The 22,256-nt window shown below is 37.2% G+C and overlaps 2 long non-coding RNA genes across 2 annotated transcripts; both read right to left on the bottom strand.

The window, feature by feature from the left end:
* Positions 1 to 13,028: 13,028 nt before the first annotated feature.
* Positions 13,029 to 15,232, bottom strand: LOC125378795. The gene is made up of 3 exons (XR_007220506.1): positions 14,821 to 15,232; positions 13,997 to 14,255; positions 13,029 to 13,556 (listed from the first exon to the last, which is right to left on the bottom strand). It is a non-coding gene; the product is annotated as an uncharacterized LOC125378795 (long non-coding RNA).
* A 218-nt stretch (positions 15,233 to 15,450) lies between these two features.
* LOC124121948 lies at positions 15,451 to 16,494 on the bottom strand. The gene is made up of 3 exons (XR_007220507.1): positions 16,392 to 16,494; positions 15,734 to 15,933; positions 15,451 to 15,562 (listed from the first exon to the last, which is right to left on the bottom strand). It is a non-coding gene; the product is annotated as an uncharacterized LOC124121948 (long non-coding RNA).
* Positions 16,495 to 22,256: the final 5,762 nt, after the last annotated feature.

Below are 22,256 nucleotides of genomic sequence, written 5' to 3' on the forward strand. Positions count from 1 at the left end.
CATAATGTTGCTCATCTTCTGAGATATCTCTGTTTCACAGAGACCTTGTTCCAACGGTGTTGGTGTTTTGTACATGTACCAGTTTCAATTTTTAGTTTGTGATTACTTAAACGAAGTTTTGAGAAATGAGACCTATCGGCTTTGTTTTCACAAGATGTAAGATAATTCTCAATATTTATAGATGTCTTGACAAACCTGTAGGTTCTTAACTTGCTGTTAGGTAAATGGAAATCCATTAATGAGTAGGTGAACATTTGTTTACATCTGGACTGAAGTTTATTGACAGTGGATTCATTGCATTTATTTGTGTTTACTATTTAAAAAAATGTTTTATTTAACCCAACCAGCATTTTGACCAGAAATATTGATTTTTGCTGGCAAAGCATGTTTAAGAATGACATGTGTTGTGTTATCTATGTAGGACTTGTAATCAATTATTGTTTATATTATTATTATATTATGGGTATATATCGAGTTCAGTCTGACAGACCCAGTTGACGCCCTGCAGGAATCTCTACTTGTATAGTCTGGATAGCGTAGTTTTACCGCGCGGACGTCGGAGAAGACAGTCCGCGCTGTGAATTTCGATCCCGATCCGAAATGAGAAAAGTTAGTAAAAGAGTAGTTTGACGTGTTTAATAAATGTAGTGATTGCTGTGAGTACCGCCGACTTCAAAACAATCAACAAAAACAATCAACACCAGGTAGAACAGTCACACAAAGAGTCTTCATCACATTTAAGACAACAACATTACCAACTCATATCACCTTCGGCGCACTAAAATACAAAGTCCATCCAATTAGAAAATATATCCCCAACAATGTCAACACTGTCTCTCATTCGGCCATAAAAAACAAACTGCAAAAATCTCCCCCTATGCCATTCAAGAATGCACTTGGGCCCCCTACTGTGTCAATTGTCAAGCCGAAGGTCACCCATCCAACCAAAACACATGTCCCATCAAGCAAACACGTGTCCCATCAAGCAAACACGTGTCCCATCAAGCAAACACGTGTCCCATCAAGCAAACACATCCTAAAACTTAACAAAAAATCAAACAATCAAACGTCCCCAAACCCGCAACTATTCCCTTAAAGACAATTACACTACAGATGACCAAGAAGACTACTTTTACCACTCACCGACCAAACACTAGACTCATCTTTCAGCTCATCTACCGACTCAACCATCCCAACCATCCCTCAGAACCCCAAACAATGTTCAGCACACCAACAATCCCTCACCCCCGCCCCACCCCCTACTACATTACCAAATACAGGAAAACCTACCAAGCTAACAAAATACAGCATCCTCTACAAATATTACACACCCAATACTACACAGCAACATGAACAGAATAGTTGAGTTTATAGTTGCTGCAATCCTCATGAAACTACCCACTGCCAAAAAACTACATAACCTTGCTACAAAATCCAAAGTTTACCAAAAGTCCTTCGCCTCCCTCTTAGCAACCACCTTAAAGCTAAAAAACTAATTAAATAACCAATTTCACTTCATGTCACCTGTCACCCTAATCCCATGTTTAGTCCAAATTAGCCCCCACCATATTATTTATAAATACATTTCGTACCCTCTCATCCTTTGTGGTCATACAATGGGCATGAACTTAAGGGCCTCATCAGCCAAAACAAAATTCAACCACACTTAATAGCACTACAGGAAACCTGACAATCTACTAAAATGGCCTTTAAAATTCCATGAATCCAATTTATTCGGAAAGATAGACACCCCCCCCCCCCCCCCCCCCCCCCCCAATATTCCTGGTATTTTCATCAAAAACTCCTACCCCTAATCTAGGAGTCCTTGCAATAAATACCACTGTTAATAAAAGTCAAGAATAATAAATATATACCATTCAAAAGCCAAACCTGTCATGTTCTAGACATCTTAACTAATTATATAGAACCTAATACCTTTATCCTCGGGGACCTAAATGTACACCATCCATTGTGCGGTACAAACAATTATACAGATAAGTATGGAAGACTTCTGGTAGACTAGATAGATAGCAGTAACCTTATTAAATTAAATGACAACCAATAAATCATCTTTAAAATTCAATTGCAGTGAACATAACAGTAACTATAGGTAAATCTATTAAAAAAACAGCTGGGAAGTTCATAACGACACCTGGGTAGCGACCACTGCCCCATCAAAATTACATTAAATATAGATATATATATATATACCATCCTCCCCCACCCCACCCAACTGAACCCCCCTCATACACCCCCGAGCAAATAAATTTTAATTTTAAAAAGGCCAACTGGCACTATTTACAAAACTATGCAACCAAACAGACACAGACCAAATCCACCACAGAAACATAGACACTTGCAACACAAACCTCACTAATAAATTACATGAAATAGCTATAAAATGTATCCCCACCAGCAACACAAACCACCACACCCATAACCCTGGTGGAGCTCTAAAATTGAATTTTTTTTTAACAAAAATGGCTCTCAATAAAGCAAAGAAAGACTTTTCAAAATTACCTTTATTTATAAATCTTAGAGACAAAACAAAACATCTTATTAAGGCAGCAAGGAAGAGCCACTGGCAATATTTTTGTAACATCTTAATAATTCTTGGAAACTGTGGAAAAAAAGGTGAAGCCACTCCTTCAATTATACAACCAAATATGGACATCAGGCACCTCACCATCAATATGGAAACATGCAAAAGTAGTACCAGTCCTGAAACCAGGAAAACCCCCAAATGAGCCTGATTCTTACCGTCCCATATCACTCACCTCGCATTTATGTAAAATTCTAGAATCAATTATTGATAACAGGCTCAAACATCATATTTCTATAAACAACCTTATTAGCCCTGACCAGAGTGGCTTCACAAACAATAGGCAAACTTTAGACCACATTTTTCATTTGGAACAAGGCATTAGGACAGCACAGACATGAAAACAATGCACCTTGGCCATATTTATAGACTTTAGGGAAGTTTTGGAAATGGTTTGGCACAATGGCCTAATTCAAAAACTGGAAAATAAAGCCATAAATGGGAGAATTTTAAATTTAATTCATTCCTTTTTAACAGGCAGAAATATCACAGTTCAATCCCATGACACCTTATCAGATGCCCACCCATTAGAAAATGGCACTCCACAAGGTAGCATATTGGCGAGGACATTAATATTTATTTAATTTCATGATCGACAACATTTTTCCAAATTACATAAGAATTAATCATATTTCAGCAGCAAAATATGCAGACCACATTTCATTCTGGACCTCATCATCATTAAACTTAATTAAAACAAAAATACAGTCTGTACTTGACAGCATTAAAAAAATGGCTACTAAGTGGGGATTTTAAATTAACACTAAAAAACTATTGCCATGCTTATAAAAAAACAACATATGTTGAATTATACACCCAAACTTCACTTAAACAATGAAGAAATTACATTCCAAAAAGAAGCAAAATTTCTAGGAGTCACATTTCATCAACATCTTGTCTGGACACCCCATATTTCAAAATTGGTCTGCTCTTTGAAACAGATTTGAACCTAATGAGGGCCATCAGAGGCACCGACTGCGGAACAGACAAACAAACACTTCTTAGTATATATAAAACACAAACACACTCAAAAATTGATTATGCCGCTCCCGTCTTAAGTGGCATTTCCATCACAAATCATAATACACTAAAATCTATACAATATAAAGCCCTAAAAATAGCCACTGGTACCAGGTTTGGTACTTCACATAGTGCACTACTACATATGACAGGCACACTCTCAATCACTCAACGCAGACAGCAAACCAGCTTAAATGGACAACAATAAGAAATCTACAATTCATAAATTCAAAACTCACCCAGAAAAAGACCCGAAGGTTACCCACTTATACAAACTACTACAGACCCATAACCTTATGAATATCACACACACACACACACACACACACACACACACACACACACACACACACACACACACACACACACACACACACACACACACACACACACACACCAAACCCCCCACCCTCACACACACACACTAACACTAACACTATATACTTGACCAACCAGCTCCAGAAATACACACACACTAACACTAACACTATATACTTGACCAACCAGCTCCAGAAATACACACACACTAACACTAACACTAACACTAACACTAACACTAACACTATATACTTGACCAACCAGCTCCAGAAATACACACACACTAACACTAACACACACACTAACACTAACACTATATACTTGACCAACCAGCTCCAGAAATACACACACACTAACACTAACACAAACACTATATACTTGACCAACCAGCTCCAGAAATACACACACACTAACACCAACACTAACACTAACACTAACACTATATACTTGACCAGAAATAGACACCCCCACTCCACAGTGTTCTACTTACACAAACCAACATTTCCCCTACAGAAAAACAACAACATCAATACTCAATCACATACACTCTACCTGGCCATCACATTCACACATATACTCAGATGCCTGACTAGACAACAACAACATCAATACTCAATCACATACACTCTACCTGGCCATCACATACACACATATACTCAGATGCCTGACTAGACAACAACAACATCAATACTCAATCACATACACTCTACCTGGCCATCACATTCACACATATACTCAGATGCCTGACTAGACAACAACAACATCAATACTCACATACACTCTACCTGGCCATCACATACACACATATACTCAGATGCCTGACTAGACAAGAACAACATCAATACTCAATCATATACACTCTACCTGGCCATCACATACACACATATACTCAGATGCCTGACTAGACAAGAACAACATCAATACTCAATCACATACACTCTACCTGGCCATCACATTCACACATATACTCAGATGCCTGACTAGACAACAACAACATCAATACTCACATACACTCTACCTGGCCATCACATTCACACATATACTCAGATGCCTGACTAGACAAGAACAACATCAATACTCAATCATATACACTCTACCTGGCCATCACATACACACATATACTCAGATGCCTGACTAGACAAGAACAACATCAATACTCAATCACATACACTCTACCTGGCCATCACATTCACACATATACTCAGATGCCTGACTAGACAACAACAACATCAATACTCAATCACATACACTCTACCTGGCCATCACATACACACATATACTCAGATGCCTGACTAGACAACAACAACATCAATACTCAATCACATACACTCTACCTGGCCATCACATACACACATATACTCAGATGCCTGACTAGACAAGAACAACATCAATACTCAATCATATACACTCTACCTGGCCATCACATACACACATATACTCAGATGCCTGACTAGACAAGAACAACATCAATACTCAATCACATACACTCTACCTGGCCATCACATACACACATATACTCAGATGCCTGACTAGACAAGAACAACATCAATACTCACATACACTCTACCTGGCCATCACATACACACATATACTCAGATGCCTGACTAGACAAGAACAACATCAATACTCAATCATATACACTCTACCTGGCCATCACATACACACATATACTCAGATGCCTGACTAGACAAGAACAACATCAATACTCAATCACATACACTCTACCTGGCCATCACATACACACATATACTCAGATGCCTGACTAGACAAGAACAACATCAATACTCAATCACATACACTCTACCTGGCCATCACATTCACACATATACTCAGATGCCTGACTAGACAAGAACAACATCAATACTCAATCACATACACTCTACCTGGCCATCACATACACACATATACTCAGATGCCTGACTAGACAAGAACAACATCAATACTCACATACACTCTACCTGGCCATCACATACACACATATACTCAGATGCCTGACTAGACAAGAACAACATCAATACTCAATCACATACACTCTACCTGGCCATCACATACACACATATACTCAGATGCCTGACTAGACAAGAACAACATCAATACTCAATCACATACACTCTACCTGGCCATCACATTCACACATATACTCAGATGCCTGACTAGACAAGAACAACATCAATACTCAATCACATACACACTACCTGGCCATCACATACACACATATACTCAGATGCCTGACTAGACAAGAACAACATCAATACTCAATCACATACACTCTACCTGGCCATCAAATACACACATATACTCAGATGCCTGACTAGACAAGAACAACATCAATACTCAATCACATACACACTACCTGACCATCACATACACACATATACTCAGATGCCTCACGGGACAAGAACAATAACACAGGGCTTGGTATCCGTGTAGACCAGGCCCAACCTATAAGTACTAATTATCACTATAAACATTTCACTTATATTAATACTGCTGAATTACTTGCCATACTTACGCCCTCCATCTAGTCAAAACTCTCAAACAAGACAACTTTTTTATCATTTCTGACTCCCTTGGTTCACCTAAACAAACTTTTAAACAAACATTCAAAAACCCGACCCGACTTAATCAACAATATTATCCATTTCATTTCAGAACTAAAAGTAACAAATACATCTAGAACTCTACTATGGGTCCCTAGCCACAGCATGGCAGACATTGCAGCTTAATCAGCCACAACACACACATCCCTATCTATTGACTTTCATACTTCAAAAACCCAGTTGAAATCTAAAATAAAACAATCCATCAAAGTTAATTTCCAAAACCTCATTCAAAATCGTAACTCTATCTGGATTAAGATCTTATTTCCTAAACCAGTCTACAAATGCCACATATCATTAGTGGCAATACCAATTTAAACTATATTTTTGAAGTAAAATAGACACCCTAATGGTAATTGCACCAACTGCCTCACCCCCCAATACTTAGATCATGTTTTTAACCACTGTCCTTTTTAGAGCACCTTTCACTCTCAACTATACCATTGCTTATGGGGTTTAACGTCCACGTCACAGTTAATGCATTTCGCGGACGGGGCAGGTGGGGAATGATAAAAATAAATAATAGTTGAATAATAATAAATCACCATACCCAAAAAACTGTAACTGAAGGGTCATACACTTATAGCTAGATCCTAAATTAAAAAGTTACATCTAGTGTATTAAAAATAGGGTCATTTGGAATGTTGTAGAAAGATGAATTACTTTATGAAGGGGGGGGGGGGGGGGGGGGGGGGGGGAGGGGTCATTGAGTCTTGTGGTCAAAAGTTGGTAAAGGCGCAGCTTAATCTAACCTACTGTGACTACTCTAGTCCTAAGAAAAAATATATAGCGTAGTGGGGTTAAAAACCTAGCAGTTAAGCTGCTTGCAATTAGATGTAAGGGCCATACTAAATAGGGGTCGGGGAGAGGGGTCCGAAGAGCTTGTTACTGGTGTGTTGTCGCATGGCAGAATGTTAGCGTCCTTGACCTTTGCAGCTGGCTGGCTGATCGTCTATCTGCTTTAGTAGTATGGTTTAATGAATTTCCGCGCGCGGACGTCGTAGAGGACAATCCGCGCTGTAGATTTCGATCCCGATCCGAAATGGGAAAAAGTGTGTTTACATAATAGATTTTGTAGTCAGAATTTGTTTGGATGGTTCTAAAATTGTTCGATTGAGTTGGCATCAAGGATGAAGTGAGATATGGCGTTGAATATGTAGATTGGGTTAAAGGGACTGAAAAGTAAGGAAATATTGTGCTGATAGTGAGATGGGATAGAGTGATAAAGTTTGGAGTGAAGGGTGCTGTAGAAAGGACAGTGGTTAAAAATGTGGTCAAGGTCTTCTTGGCTATTGCAGTGAAGACAGTTGCCATTATCATGTTTGTTTTGTTTAAAGAGATAATAGTTAAGATTGATATTGCCACTGACTATTCTTGATATGGTTTGGTTGAGATATGTCAAATGTTATAATTGTGGCATTTGTTGACTGGTTAAAAAAAAGGGGTTCAAGCCAGTTGGAATTAGAATTTTTAATGATATACTGGTAATTTTGAATTTTGATTCTTTTTTAAATTTTTTGACTGTAGTTAGGTTTTGGATGTATGAAAGTGAATGGGTAGTGATGAGTGTGTGGTGGCTGTTTTTGCTGCTCTGTGTGCTGTGTTGTTGCCAGGTATGTTGGAATGGCCAGGTGTCCACAGTTGACTTATTTGTTTATTATTTTCTTTTAATTCTGCTCTAAGGTGTATGATGTTGTTAATGAGGTCAGGGCGGCATTTTGAGTATTTGTTTTGAATTTGTTTAAGCGAGCCTAATGAGTCAGAGATAATTAAGAATTCTTTTTGTTTAAGTGTTTTAGTTGAATGAATGGCTGTGAGTATAGCTAGTAGTTCACCAGTGTGGTTATTGGTGTAGTTGTCATAATGGTAGTTGGTGGTAATGGGGGGAGTCTGGTATATATGGATACCTAGCCCTGTTTTTTTGCTTTATTCTGAGATGCATCTGAGTAAATACCTGGCCAGGTAGAGTGGATATGATGAAGTATGAGTGTTGTTTTATCAGGGGTTGGGGGTGGGGGGTGAGGGGGTGGGGGTGGGGGTGGGGGAGAGGGTTGGGTTGTGAGAGAAGTGTTTTATGAAGTGATGTGTCAGTTGGGGGGCTTGTAGGTCTGCTATATAGTGCTGTGCTGTGTGTGTGTGTGTGTGTGTGTGTGTGTGTGTGTGTGTGTGATATTGGTGAGATTGTGTGTGTGTGTGTGTGTGTGTGTGTGTGTGTGTGTGTGTGTGTGTGTGTGTGTGTGTGTGTGTGTGTGTGATATTGGTGAGATTGTGTGTTTGTAGGAGCTGGTGTAGAAGGGTCATGTAGGGGGCTTTAGGGGGCTTTGTCTGGGTGTTTTTTAAACTTGTGTGTTGTAGATTTGCTAATGTTGTCATATTAATGTTTGAGTGTTTAATAAATTGGGTTGTGTTGGGCCCCACCCCAGTAATTAAGTATAGTTTGGTATCTTCTGTGAGTGATTGACAGTGTGTTGGTTATGAGTTATGAGGAATTATTGGAGGTACCAGTCCTGGTGCCAGTAGCTATTTTAAGGGCTTTATATTGAATTGATTTTAATTTCTTATGGTTTTGGGTGGATATGCCACTAAAGAACGGAGCGGCATAATCAAGTTTTGATTGTATTAGTGTTCGTATATGGAGAGGAGGGTTTGTTTGTCAGGTCCCCAGTCATTGCCTCTGAATGTTCTCATTAAGTTTAAATCTTTTTCACATGAGGTGACCAATTTTTACATGTGGGGAGTCCAGGTTAGATGTTGGTCAAATGTAACTCCCAGGAATTTGGCTCCTTTTTTTAAGATAATTTATTCATTATTGAGGTGTAGTTTGGGTGTATGATTTCTCATATGTTGTTTTTTTTAGATATTAAGCCAATGTTTTTTTAGTGTTGATTTGAAATCCCCACTTGGAAGCCCATTTTTGAATATTATCCAGAGCAGACTGCATTTTGTTTTGGATTAAATTTGTAGATGATCAGGAAGTCCAGAGGGAAATGTCTGCAAATTTGGCAGTTGAAATTTTGTCTTTTTTTTATAGAATTTGGAAACATATCGTGTATCATGAAGTTAGATAATGTCTGCGATAAAATCCTACCTATGAGGTGCCATTTTTTTATGGGTGTGTGAGTGTTCCATGGGATTTTACTGTTATGTTTCTGTCAGTTAGAAATGAATGAATGAAAGTTAAAATTCTCCCATTAATGGCATTATTTTCTATTTTTTGAACGAGGCAATTGTGCCAAACCACATCAAAAGCTTTACTGACGTCTATAAATATGGCCAATGTCTATTGTTGTTAACAATTGTTTCCAGAATTTTACAAAGGTGGGATGAGATATGGGCCGGTATGAATCAGGCTCATTTTGGCTTTTCCTGGCGTCAGGACTGGTATGACTTTGGCATGTTTCCATGTTTGAGGTGTTGTACCTGTATACATATGTTATTGTAGAGTTGAAGTAATAAATGTTGCATTTTAATGGGAATTTGGTTTATTATTATGTAACTTATGTTGTCCAGACCTGTGGCTGAGGCTGGGTTTTTGTTTTTATGGCTGTTTGTAATTCATGTATGTTAAATAGTTTGTTGATAGAGAGGTCTTTTTTTGTGTATATGTAGGTTATTCATTGATGTTTGCTTGGAATTGGGGGGGGTTGGGGGGTGGGGGGGGGGGGGGGGGGGGGAAGGGGGGTTAAAACCGCAGAGTATCATCCAAGAGAATTCATATTGAGCATGTCATTGGACTTGGCAACACTTACAAAATTCTTCAGAGGGAGCTTCATCCATCAAAAGTTTCACTAGGTTCCAGAATTGTTCGAATTTGCTATATGTTGTCAAACTTTCGCCCAAGCAATGCCAACTGACTTGCATGAATAATGTCCATTCTAAACATACTTCACACATTCATGTATGTTTGTATGACCTAGTGGTGTCTGTTCATGGCATTGAAAGTACAACAGTTTACTTCTAGTAGAGAGATGTGATTGTCTACTGTGACTGTATGGTGGGTATTAGACATGGCTGTATGATTGCTGTTCACTCAGTTTCTTAATGATCTTGTTCAACTAATACAATCAGGAAACTGCAAAGGTATGTTTGTGAATGAGTTAGTTGATAGCATTAGCACATTGATATTTACTGATGGCATGGTGAATGGAAGTGAAGCTATTGTCAAATTGCAGAAATCAGATGTAGCAATCTTTTGTGACAAATATGATATGAATGTAAATTAAGATGAAACAATTATGATCGTATTTTGCAGAGGAGGACGTTTCAAACAAATTGAAAAATGGTGGTCCAAAGGTGAAAAACTTTAAATTGTATCAGCATACAAAGTAAATGAAAAACATTAGCACAACAACCTGAAAAGCCATGAATATTTTGCTCACATTTATATATACTGTAAACATATCTTTAAGAGTTGTGTTTATTTTTGACAGAATGATTGTGCCAATCATTTGTCATGGACCATGCATATGGGGTTATGCACAAGCTCAGACAGTTTAAAGTGTACACATGAGAACATTGTCTGTTAACACAAGTACAAATAAAGCGGTTGTTTGTGGTGAACTAGCCTGGCATCCCATCCATGTCACCTCATGTTTAATGTGATAAAATACTGGTTGAAATTGTTTTCCATGTATATGCCAAGTTGTAGATACCACAAAGCATGTTTTACCAGTCAGAAAAAAAGCAAAATAACACGGGCAATTTGTGTAAACAGTCAGATGTACATATGATATGAAGACGTGACACGCATTCTGATACCATGGATAATCTGACAAGCATCTAATCACAAGGACTACTTATGCAGTGTGTCTAAGTCTGGTGAAAGAGGGACACTTTACTGAGTTCCATTGTTTAACATATATACTATGTACTTTTATAGTTCAAGGCTGTTTGTGGATTATGCACACAAAGTAAGCATGTTTATGCATAAGTGTTTATAGATTGTGGATCAACATTTAGGGACAAACATATAATGTTCAAATATAACAACTTTATTGTGTTTTAAACAGTTGAAATGATGAATATATGTACATAAGACTGTACCTGTGATATTATATAAAAAATACCATTGAATGTTTCACATTTGTTTGCTGATCTGCTCTCTCTCTCTCTCTCTCTCTCTCTCTCTCTCTCTCTCTCTCTCTCTCTCTCTCTCCACCACTTTAACAATGAATGCAATAGTACAACACCATCACATGGTTGTCAGACAGACATTCAGTCATGTAGTTTCATTGCAAAGGACGTCCACCACATTCCCAAGGCCAGCGTTCCAAGGTTTTAAAAGCTGATAATTTCCTTGATAAATGTAGGCTCCATCTATCATCCAGCTTATGACTGACTGGTTGTATTTTGTAATTTTATATTGCAAGAGTATGTCTAACTGCTTCAGCTAAAATGTTTGTGTCTACAGTTTTTCCACAAGGCCTACAGTGTTTTAAATGTGCTGGCCCTAAGGAGTTTCAGACACTGACCAAGGGCCAATATATTGAATGTGAATTTTTCCAACATCAAGAGATTAATCTAATTTGTACATCTTATATAATTCAGAAATAAGTTCTTCTCCAGATTTCAGCACTAGCTTGTTATTCCAAATGAATTCCTAACACAGGCACATAAGTTGGAGTACAGTGATGAAAGTTCATTATATAACCTACCCCTTATTCTAACAGTCTTCAGGGTTACAAGTGATATATAAGAATCAAACAGTGTCAAAAACTTCAGAAAAGTACACCAAAAAGACAGTAGTATATGTTTTTCTTTTTGCCTGTATATATATAGTTGACGAGTTGGGTCTGAATACAGCCTAAGCCTTGTCAATTATGTTATACTCTTCATCAAACTGCTGTAGTCTACAGCTAAGAATACAAGTGACTACTTTACACATAGTGTCAATCAGGGATATACCTCTGTACTTATTTGTATCATTCTCATCACCAGATTTCAATTGTTGAAAATATTTACTTTTATTCCTTAACTGTGAAAAGTCACTACTTTCACATATTTTTTTTTAAGAGCAAGGCAAAAGTAAGTTTGATGAGACTTTTAGTACTTTTTAGATACATGGTCTTCACATGGATGTATAAATCCACAAAAGGAAGTTTGTTCGTGAATCTTAACAAATGCAGTGAGTAGCAATGTAAGGCTTGAGGAAAGACTCAAAGAATAATGAGAGTCTGGTAATCAAACTTCCTGTACACTATTCCCCATCAAGTGAAGTCGTTAAACATAGAAACAGCAAATAAGCAGTACTTTCGCTTTGATAGATACATCTGACCCTGCACCTGAAAGTTGGTTGGTTGGTTTGTTGTTTAACGCCGCACTCAGCAATACTACAGCTATACGATGGCAGTCTGTAAATAATCGAGTCTGGACCAGACAATCCAGTGATTAATATCATGAGCATCAATCCACTTAATTGGGATCGATGACATGCATCAACCAAGTCAGTGAGCCTAACCACCCGATCCTGTTAGTCGCCTTATACGACAAGCACAGTCGCCTTTTATGGCAATCATGGGTTGCTGAAGACCTATTCTACTCCGGAATCTTCACGGGTCGCACCTGAAAGTAGTAATTACTGTTTTCTTTTAGTTGTATGAGACCATTTCTCTCACAAAGATAAGGAAAGAGTTTCCCTGGAGCAATGACCTCATTTCTAGCACTGTAAGGACATTTAAACAACCTCAGCAATGGTAGTACAATCAATGACACCATCTGGGGTTGCTGCAAGGAAAGGGAGTTCAGAGTCAACAAACATTCCACAACGGTTTAACATGCACATTTCTATCTCAAGTTTGGCAACAGCTTGGGGTTCCTGCTGTAACCCATGCCTCACAGAGTTACAAACTAGTTTTTTTCCAGAGACAATTTGTTTACATAATTTAGTTTTGTTTCTCCTTGTACATTTGCAAATTGTCCCAAACTGAGATGCTGTCAACCTCCATCTCCTCTCTTCATGCCACAAGCTACACTTAGCCTGCTTCCTTGTCTTTTTCTGCAGCCTGGTCATCTGTAATCTGGCAAACATTGACAGAATAAAATTCCATTATATCACACAAAAACGTATCAATAACATTGTTGAAACTCCTTTACAAATCAGAACAAAACAATTCAATCAGATAACATGGCTAAAACAGTTTAACCATGTCGTATCTAGCTGAAAGGGACCAGAAAAAATCCATTGACAAGTCATTCAACCTAACCATCAACTACCACACTGCAAAGTCTGAAGATAATGTGATCAGATATCTGTCATCTGCAGTAAAAAATGAACTAACCATATCGTGAATAATATTGGGTATTTTTTTAGAAAAAAGAGAATTACTTATTTGAATGCAACAAAACAGTAGCTATTGATATCCTAAAAAATAATAATTTAGTGATTTGTAAGAATACATAGATCTCAGGATTGAAGATCTCTTCAGCTACAATTACGGAAAACATGAGTGTAAAATACCTTCAAGGCTCTCTCCACCCAGTATTTTGTGAAGGGCTTTCCAGATAGTCATGATCTGTTACTGCAGATGACAGACTGGCTCTTTCAAACAGGTATCTATTCGTGATATCCTCAGACGCTGAAGAGCATTAGTTGAGGGTGATGTTTTGCACATGGTCCCTATAAGATGTACTTTTTCTGTATTTTGACAGTCTTGGGTCATCAAACATTGATGGCTGCTTCGCCCCACACTTGAATGAGACTGCTTTCTTTGGTGAATCTATTAAAAGGTGAAAAAAGAAGAGGAATAAGTTTTTTGCTGAAAACATATTACTGATACTGGGATACATTAGTTTATAATATTTGAATGTAGAAACAGCCAATAAGCACTATTTTCAATTTGATAGATACAGGAAGTGAAATTGTCATAATTTGAGACAATTCATAATTTGGGGTATACCCGCAACGGGAGAAACAACTGAAAGAGTGATGATCACACAACTATGGTCTGCAGAAATAACATGTGAGGCTTTAAAGTAATTATTTTTAAGCGTTACGATCAATGCCTACTGAATACATTAGCAGAAAGATCAGTTTCATATGTCATGAAATAAATAATCATTCTGTATATTTAATTTTAATAAATGTGATAATATAACCAAGGGGTACTTAATTTATTTTAATGTGTAAAGCTGAACTGAATATCTATTTTTTAAAAGAATAAAAACTTTATTTTCATAAGAAAATAATTGACACAAAAAACGTGATAACTAATTCATTTTAACATGCTGTATAAGCACTTTGAATACTAATATATTTGCTCCCCAGTAAACATGGTAAGGTACCTGAATATTCCTTTTGTGGCCTGTGGAATGTCTGCAGTATGTCTGTGCAGGATCACACCTCACAGCAATCACACCTGTAGACTTGAACTGAGACAACATGAGGAGGAAGGAAGCAAGGTGTTTGCAGGTTCCATTGGGACCTTTACCAGCTGGGCATTCACAGTGTGTGTTCACCACCACCATATTCTGCTGTTTTGATGCGAAAGCTGTAGATATAAGTGAAGGAATTCAAAACGTGTAATATGGAGTTATCTTACTATCATCCTTATAACACGTTATGCATTATTCCTGTTTATGTCATTGTTTATGTATGGTATAACACATTATTTACACAAAGGTTGGTTGTTGGTTGTTTTGTTGTTTAACGCCACACTCAGCAATATTCCAGCTATATGACGGTGGTCTGTAAATAAACGAGTCTAGACCAGACAATCAAGTGATTGATATCATGAGCATCGATCCACGAAATTGGGATCAATGACATGCATCAACCAACAGACTTAAATGTACTATCATGAATAGCAAAACTGTGAATGATTACTCACTCATTTAAAACCATAAATCACTGACGACGCAATATGTGCTTGAGAATGGAGCTTATGACCAATCTGTTTCTAAGGCAACAAACCTTTTTCTTCAAAGCAGCACTGACTACTGAAGTAGGCATGGTGATCAATGACAACACTGCAAGCCAGGACATGATTGGATTTCAAAAGTTGATGTCCCTTCTCAAATCTGCAGTCTGAAAGCAAAAGATTTCCTTTTGCTCATTTTAGTATCTCTTTATTGAAAATATTTCTCATGTATGTTTCACAGGATATGTATTCTTAAATACATCTGTTAATGTTAGTGTTACTATTGGTAATAATTTCAATAAATTTTAGTAACACATAGAAACAAATTGCACACTTACCTCTTCATTATCTACAGCTAACCCGTATCTAAAATATGCCTCGACATCTGAAGAGGCCATGGGCGACAACCTGTCTTTGTGTGATGGCATCAGTTGCTGGAACCCTAGTGACTGGCAATGATTCAAATCATACAGGCTTTGGTAACTTTATGTCACCTTCTCAGTGGTAGAAGTTATTATTCCTGTCGTAGGACTCCAATCTGAAACAAATTTTATAAGAAACCTGTATATATTTGAGATATGAATTTTATATGAACATACTTTAAAATCAGTCGGGGGGGGGGGGGGGGGGCTATGAAGCTGAACTATGCATTAAATTACTATGAATGAAAATAATTTGTGCAACTAGACCCTTAATTGGAACTGAATTCGAACTCGTGTAAGAAGGTATTTCTATTTTCCAAGTACTGGAATTATAACTTAGATTGAGAATGAAAATGTCACAGGTCATGTCAAACCCCAGAACTAAGAACATCAGATCATACCCAAAATAACTTCAATGATGGTTATTTTGCCAGGACTGTAGCTTGTAAAAAACATTTTTCATTCAGTTCGGATTTTCCAGGTTATCTCGGGTGGTCGTGGAACAAAACAAAGACTTTTCAAGATTCATCACAAACTAACACAGTATTGGAAAATCTCTTGTACAACTACATACCTTTCAATCAAATCGATCTTCCTCCGCGTGCCGCTGCTCCACTGCATCGCAACTCTGTCTTCAGCTTCTCAACTGTCAAACAGCTGTAGCCGACATGTTTACATTACATTACCACCACTTCTGGGACAGAAATTCCGACGCGCCACCTGGCAGATTAGTGTACCGGTGTTTGCCATTCATTCACTTTTTTTTGAGTTACTGCAACCGTTTGTTGCATAACGCCGCACACAGCAATATCTCAGCTATATGACGGCGGGCTGTAACTAATGTGTAACAATGTGTAAATCCAGGTTGAACAGGAAAATGTATCAACTAGATTTCGATGGATTTATGTGCAATGGGAAATTCATTGGTGCTTGATGGGACATGGGGCAATATTTTAGCAAGATTTTATTTGCTGCCAGCAATAAATTGTCCTTGAATTATTTTGTGATCTCGCTTTGTTATTGAGGGACTCTGTGTGATGGATCCACAGTAACAACTCTATTGTAACCGGCTGCCTGTGTGAGTCTACATTGTAACTGAAGGAGTAAACTGGAAATTACATAAATCACTGGCGCATAAAGTTGTTTTGTTGACACTGTTGGCAAACTGCACTGTAGGCAAAAGTAGGCGAGGCACTGGTACATAAGATCGTGCATTAATTTGTTGAGATAACACAGTTCGCGAAGTGCACTGTTGTTGAAAGTAGACGACGCCCTGTATATAGTTCCGCTGTCCACAGTAGGGAAATTTGTTTTGTTTTTTTAATTACACATTTCAATGTCAGGAACAATTGACCAATGGCGCGTGCGAGTGGTCAGTGGGCTGCACCGAGTGGTTGGGATATTTGATCTTGAGGACAGATTATTACAATTACAAACAATAACAAAGACAATTTTGAGTGTAAGTAACTTTATCATGCAATACAGGCTACCACAGGAGATATCGCTTGGGTGAGATCACGTGATGTATACATTGTAGATATTGCTGCAATGAAATTGCATCACAATGCTTTGCAGACCATTGTGATGTCATTGTTACCATGACATTACAATCAAATGACATCACTAATGGCTCTGCCACTGAAGCTTTTGACAGTACTTTTTACTGCTCATTACTGTCTACAAACTGAAAAAGTTGGAAGAATGATGTTGGATGAAAAAAAAAATCTCACCCTCGTGTCTTTTCACATCAAATATATCAACATTCGTTGATAAAAGTGGAAAAACTCGTCGGCAAGCCTCAGAGTTTTTCCAATTTCATCAACTCATGTTGATATATTTGATATCAAAAGACACTCTATGAAAGGCTCAATTAATAATAGTCCATTGTAATCCCTATAACCAACATGTCATATTTTTTACTTTCATTTACTGCTGTAACAAAACAATACACAACCTTTAATAAAGAGGACATCGAAACAGATAAACTGTTCCATTTACATTTACTTTTTGCAAAATTCATTATCTATAGAAGCAAATTTCAAAATAAAAAACCTTATTTTCATGTTTATAAAAGGGCAGGTTTTCAGATACAACTTTGAAAAAGATGTTGCTTTCAAGACAGGTAATCAGCAGATATTCAATGAAGCTTGGATGTGGCATTATAAATTTTTCGAAAATGAGGAGCAGCATCCGTTTTAATTTTAGTTCCATACTCAAACATTAATGTTAGAGACCATGTACTTTATAGCACTGCAAAATGATAAATAAGCTTCATTAATTTATGCGTACTTGATATATGCAGTATATTTGTAGTACTAGAGTGAATGTGTGAGTGAGAAGTATGTTATATCCATAAAAAAATCTAAGATGTAATGATAAGTTTTGCTATGTGTCATGGGCTTTCTGCTACCCTGGGTGAAAGCCCATTTTATGTAACAGGTATTTCTTTTTAAAAACAATAATAGAAAGAAATAATACACAACAGATTGTCTGATAGAACTAACTGTGCATAACAGAAGGCTAGTTTGACTTCTTGGCACGTGTCTGAATTTCATTGACTATTTCCATATAATAAAATTGACTTTATCATCAAATCCCGTTGCACTGTGAGGAACAAATACCAGAGAAAAACATGCCACGAAACATTCTGCCTCTGGAAGAAGCCTTGGGCATCACGTGCGTCAATGAATCAGCGCAATGTGAATGACCCTTAACAATTTACAATGCGGAGCCAAAAGCATCGTTTTCGACTATTTATGCTTGAAAAACGCTTTTCCAGATACTTTCTGCATGCTTCCCAATACAAGTGTATGAAATAAATTGTAGCAGTGATTATTGTACCATGGGTAAATGATTTAGGCTGAAATTAAGCCCTTGAAAATACATCAGCCAGTATAATTGTCACAAATGTATCTAGCATGCCATGAGTGACAGAAGGGCATAAAGTCAGTATTATTGTCCTAGTGTTTTTGAAACTTATTGTCACAGATGTATCTAGCATGCCATGAGTAACAGAAGGGCACAAAGTCAGTATTATTGTCCTAGTGTTTTTAAAACTTATTGTCACAGATGTATCTAGCATGCCATGTGAGGACCGACGGGCACAACGTACCAGCCGTTTCCTGCTCGTTATAATCTTTCCCTTACTTTTTCTGTCAGTATATATACATTTGAAGTTAAGCGGATTATATAATGTTATGGTTTGTGGGATGAATATTTTCAAAAATAGATATAACAAGCTGGATCTACCTCTGCAAAAGATTGATGAATCCCTGAAGGACGCTTTCCATTGTATATAATTTGGAATATATATATTATAATGTTTGTGTCTTGAACTTGATAGGAAAGCTGGGTTTACCGCTCAGAAAAGTACTTGTTGGTTATAGGACAAGCCATTTCATAGACCTTTATTGGTGTGACGCACTCGAGCCCCAGTGCATGGGGTAATGAAATCTCTTCGGAACAGGAATGGCGTAATTGTAAATCTGCCTTTGGGAAGAAGATTTTAAAGCATAGGTATGGGTATGAGCGAAAACCATTTGGCAAAGTGACTCTATTAATGTGAGAGGAATCTCAATCAAAGGAACAGTAGCGACTTCTGGATTAATGTAAACAAACAGCCAGCCGGGATTTTTTTAAACCAATACTCTAAATTGGCATAACTGATGAAAAAACGCAGCTCTATACCAGGGGAGGTAATCCAGGTGGATTGTATTATTACAAATAAAAATGTTGCCCTTAATAGATGGAAGAGTGAATATCAGTCCTTGTATAATGAGGAAGACAGTGATTAATTTGAATGAGGCCTATTTCCAGAAAATTATAGGGGATGTTGCTTGTGGAGGAGTTCTGTTATTCCTGTTGACACTGGTCTTTTTCGAAGCAAATACAACCCGGAGGAGGTAGAGACAGCTGTGAATATTGCTAAATGTGGCAAGGCAGCGGGTTAAGATTACATTTCAGCTGAAGCATTAAACAAGTAATCCTGCAGTCCTATTCTGTTAAAGATTTTTGCACATTGTCTCGAAAACAAAGTATAATTTATCATATAAGAAACCATATGGACCTGTTTGGTGATTTACCAAGGATGCGGAATTAAAGACACACAATACTTATACTTGGAACAAATCGTGAGAAACTATCATACTATCATTTGCGTAAAAGGTGAAAATGATACACTTATTCCCTTGGGAGAAAGAGCATGTCCAGCGATTCCACTATATTGTATGTTGTAGGTGTTTTTGCATACTTGAAGTGCCTTGAAGCGGGTCAGAATTTTCTCATTTGGGGAACTACGAAGGATGCGCAATAATAGACACAAATTATTCATGCTTGGAATATATCCTAAGAAGCCATAAAACTATTATTTAGGTAAGTATGTATATGATACACTTATTCCCGTGGGAGAAAGACACTTTCAAGTGATACTAGTATCGCGTAGCTGCTGTGTACGCTTTCCTTGAAATGGCCTAGAATTGTCTGATTTGGTAGATTACGAAAGACGCGCAATAATAGACACAAAATATTCAAGCTTGGAATATATCCTCAGAAGCCATAACACTATTATTTAGGTAAGTATTTATATGATACACTTGTTAACTCGGGAGAAAGACACTTTCAAGCGATACAACTATTGCGTATGTACTATCAACCGTTTGCATTGAAATAGCATAGAATTGTCTGATTTGGTAGATTACGAAAGACGCGCAATAATAGACACAAAATATTCATGCTTGGAATATATCCTCAGAAGCCATAACACTAGTATTTAGGTAAGTATTTATATGATACACTTATTCCCTCGGGAGAAAGACACTTTCAAGTGATATTACTATCACGTAGCTGCTATGTAGGCTTTCCTTGAAATGGCCTAGAATTGTCTGATTTGGTAGATTACGAGAGACGCGCAATAATAGACACAAAATATTCATGCTTGGGATATATCCTCAGAAGGCATAACACTATTATTTAGGTAAGTATTTATATGATACACTTATTAACTCGGGAGAAAGACACTTTCAAGTGATATTACTATCACGTAGCTGCTATGTACCTTTCCTTGAAATGGCATAGAATTGTCTGATTTGGGAGATTACGAAAGACGCGCAATAATAGACACAAAATATTCATGCTTGGGATATATCCTCAGAAGCCATAACACTATTATTTAGGTAAGTATTTATATGATACACTTATTCCCTCAGGAGAAAGACACTTTCAAGCGATACTACTATTGCGTAGGTGCTATGTTCAGCTTTTCTAGAAATAGCATAGAATTGTCTAATTTGGGAGATTACGAAAGACGCGCAATAATAGACACAAAATATTCATGCTTGGGATATATCCTCAGAAGCCATAACACTATTATTAAGGTAAGTATTTATATGATACACTTATTAACTCGGGAGAAAGACACTTTCAAGCGATATTACTATTGCGTAGCTGCTGTGTATGCTTTCCTTGAAATGGCCTAGAATTGTCTGATTTGGTAGATTACGAAAGACGCGCAATAATAGACACAAAATATTCAAGCTTGGAATATATCCTCAGAAGCCATAACACTATTATTTAGGTAAGTATTTATATGATACACTTATTAACTCTGGAGAAAGACACTTTCAAGCGATACTACTTTTGCGTATGTACTATCAACCGCTTGCATTGAAATAGCATAGAATTGTCTGATTTGGTAGATTACGAAAGACGCGCAATAATAGACACAAAATATTCATGCTTGGAATATATCCTCAGAAGCCATAACACTATTATTTAGGTAAGTATTTATATGATACACTTATTCCCTTGGGAGAAAGACACTTTCAAGCGATACAACTATTACGTATGTACTATCAACCGCTTGCATTAAAATGGCCTAGAATTGTCTGATTTGGTAGATTACGAAAGACACGCAATAATAGATACAAAATATTCATGCTTGGGATATATCCTCAGAAGCCATAACACTATTATTAAGGTAAGTATTTTATATGATACACTTATTAACTCGAGAGAAAGACACTTTCAAGCGATACTACTATTGCGTATGTTCTATGTTCAGCTTTTCTAGAAATGGCATAGAATTGTCTAATTTGGGAGATTACGAAAGACGCGCAATAATAGACACAAAATATTCATGCTTGGAATATATTCTCAGAAGCCATAACACTATTATTTAGGTAAGTATTTATATGATACACTTATTAACTCGGGAGAAAGACTCTTTCAAGCGATACAACTATTGGGTATGTACTATCGACCGCTTACATTGAAATAGCATAGAATTGTCTGATTTGGTAGATTACGAAAGACGCGCAATAATAGACACCAAATATTCATGCTTGGAATATATCCTCAGAAGCCATAACACTATTATTTAGGTAAGTATTTATATGATACACTTATTCCCTCGGGAGAAAGACACTTTCAAGCGATATTACTA

Source organism: Haliotis rufescens, unplaced genomic scaffold (assembly GCF_023055435.1).
Source record: "Haliotis rufescens isolate VD_foot unplaced genomic scaffold, xgHalRufe1.0.p SCAF_13, whole genome shotgun sequence".
Taxonomy (NCBI): domain Eukaryota; kingdom Metazoa; phylum Mollusca; class Gastropoda; order Lepetellida; family Haliotidae; genus Haliotis; species Haliotis rufescens.